This window comes from Lactuca sativa, chromosome 9 (genome assembly GCF_002870075.4).
Source record: "Lactuca sativa cultivar Salinas chromosome 9, Lsat_Salinas_v11, whole genome shotgun sequence".
Taxonomy (NCBI): Eukaryota; Viridiplantae; Streptophyta; class Magnoliopsida; order Asterales; family Asteraceae; genus Lactuca; species Lactuca sativa.
This window is the reverse complement of record NC_056631.2, coordinates 152150669-152153876: the sequence shown is the minus strand read 5'-3', so window position 1 is coordinate 152153876 and position 3208 is coordinate 152150669.

Genomic DNA, 3208 nt, shown 5'->3' with positions numbered 1-3208 from the left:
TTAAGGTGTTTAAATAGGGCGTAAAACCCCTAGTTAGATTTCGTCCTCAACGAGTAGACCCATTAAATCCTCACGATTCTTCATCTTCAACTCGCCGAGTTGGCACCTCCACCTCACTGAGTTCGACTTGAAATTGGCATAAATCGACAATTAACCTTCTAGTTTTCGGGTATTACAACCCTCCCCCACTTAAATTAGATTTCGTCCTAAAAATCGATCCTTATTAACACTCATACTAAAACGACCAACGTGTCGGTTATAAACAAAAATTATGTGCACAAAATAATCTTCCCAAGGAAACCGAAACCCAAACCGAAATTTCTATCTCAAGGACGACATCAAAACCTTCAGCCCCTGCAAACACTACTACCTTTCTGAGACTAGAACTATAATGGTCTGACTCCCCAACAAACCGCCTACACTGAAAAAACTCCATACCAAACTCTCAACAAATAAAAGACCAAACATAACAATTTCTACTCTGAACAAACAACAGCCTATCCAGGACTATGGAAACCATCCTAAGAATAGTTCTTCAAGCCCAATGAAGAAAGAAACCATAATTCCTTGAATAAAACCAACCCCATCTCCCCTGAATTCAGAAACCTAAAATTTCAATGGTCGACTCCCTGTCAGACTTCTCACACCAAGCTGTTACCATGCCAATCTCATAGAGTTTCATTCCATCACAATGCTTCAAATCCCTGAACACATCACTGCTTCAAAGGGAAAAATGTCACTGACCATAAACAGCTACAGAACACTTATACTTGACAAAAGTCTCAGATAATCCTTTGAGTATAGGATTCATTCATGCAATGGTTAGACTCAGACGAGAGCTACACAACAGGGTCAAATGAGTTACTATGAGATTATTTAATCCCACTACGAGTAACTTAGCATTTCCTAATCCACCATGTTAGGAATAAATCCGAGATGACGAATGTGTAATATCAAGAACAATCAAGAATCAATCACCATAATAAGCAAGTAATCTGATAAAGGTATTTCATGTATTGATTATGAGATGAACATACAGAGAAAACCCTAATATGGTCAAAAAAGCTTACACCAAAAGTTAACCTAATGATTATTTATAGGGAACAATAAATATATGCCATAAATATAAAATCTATGCCTAATATAAAACCAATGTCTTAGAAGAGCTCGATTAAGAACTTCTACTGTAAAGGCATCGTAGGGAATCATAAAATGATTAACCCAAAAAAGGCTTCCCTAAATAACCAAATATGTCATATCAGTTTCAATATCTCAAATACTCAATAATCTCCCTCTAGATGTTGAAACTGATGAAGATCACGATTTCCGATCTTCTTGGCATTTATCCCCCTAAATTGTGATACTCATCAGCACATGGGGTCTTTAGAGAGAGAGAAATAAAAATAATCTTCCAAATACGAACTCCCCCTTGAATAATCATCACTCCCCCTTGAATCTTCAACAAATACCATGGAGAGAATCCAGAAAGTTCAGAAGAATCACCAACAATCTTCGAAACCCGTTAGATTTGATGAAATAAATCCCTTTAGAATAAACCTAATCTTCAAAAATTAAAAACCGAAAAAATAACAAAAAATAATTTTGTATTTTTCAATTTTTAAATTTAGACAAAAGAATAAAATAAGAAGCAATTATTTTAGAAGGGTTTAAAAAGAATAAGTCCAAAGAAAAAGGATAAGAAGTGAAAATCTTTTGGAAAGAATGGATTAAAATGGTAAAAATCCAAAAAAAAATCTGAAAAGAAATTGGATATTGGGTAAAATTTGTGAAGTTCTGAAATTCAGGGGCAAATGTTGAAAAAATATAATCAATTTTCTTCACTGGAGCAAGTAACACGTCCAATAGGGTAGAAACTGTAAAACTTGTTAGCTTTCGGGGACTGGAATTGAAACCTTGAGTCACCTTCTTCATTGTGCAGTAAAGAACGACACTAATTGACTATGAAAAGTCAAAGCATATTACGTATCCAAAAATTTCGATTCCAATAGAGCCAGTGAGTTCCGATTGTAACTCCTAAGTACCAATAATCATTTCGATTTTTTTTTGAAATCCAATTCCAAATCTTTAATCCCAGAACTCCGATTGATTTCAACATAGAGGCTTGAAATCCGATTGCAATCTCATGAACAGCTCCAATAGATTGTGAGATTGTGACTTTCAATTCCAATCGATTTCGACTTTGAAGCGTGATATTCCGATTTTGATTTCATTCCAACACAAAAATTCCGATTGAGACGACCAGGAGAGTCCAAAACCATGATTTTGAAGGTCCGATTGAGGTTAGTAAAAATGATTCCAGTGCGAGCATAACTCCCGATTGTAGTGTTAGAAAACCAATTTCGAATCCAGTTCTAAAAATTCCAATCTCAGTTTCGTTTTTCTTCTAAATGATTGTGAGAGGTTCGCTTCAATTGCAGGTTCACTCCTTACGGTTCCCATTTCAAATTTGTTCAAAGAATATACGAGGTTATTTGATGAACCAGAAAAAGCTACACACTTAGAGGCCAATGCAGCCGACAACAAAATCGACCATCTGAAAAATATTATCGAAGATGCTGCGAAAGACATGGAAAAAGATCCTTCAAACCAAGCTAATGATCAACCCTCCAAAGAACCTCCAAATAACATCGCAGTATTCAAGGGGGAGAGCTCATATGTGCCTCATCTAACCGAGCAAGAGAATCCAACTCCAACGAAGCAAGAGGATCCAACTCCAACTGAGCAAGAGAATCCAACTCCAACTGAAGGGGAGGATCCTGAACCTGACAAGGAACACACTTCGCCATTTGAAGGGAAGAATGAAAATTCAAATGACAAAGATGATCGATCAAAATTTGAATAAGAGGTAAATTCAGAGTTGGATCCTATCTAAGAACCAAACTACCCTCCTCTAACAAAGTGGACTAAAAATCATCCCAACACACAAATAATAGGAGAATCATCTGAGCGCATTCTCACACGTTCTCAGCCAGAAAGCGAAACAAATTGCGTTATTCTCTCACGTTGAATTTTGCATGTTTAATTCGTTTGTCTCTAAAATCGAACCAAATACGGTTAATACTGCACTTGATCATGTTGATTGGGTACAGGCAATGCAAGATGAACTCCATGAGTTTGAACGTAATCGAGTTTGGAGACTAATACCCACTCCAAAGGATGCGTCTATGGTATGATTGAAGTGGGTCTT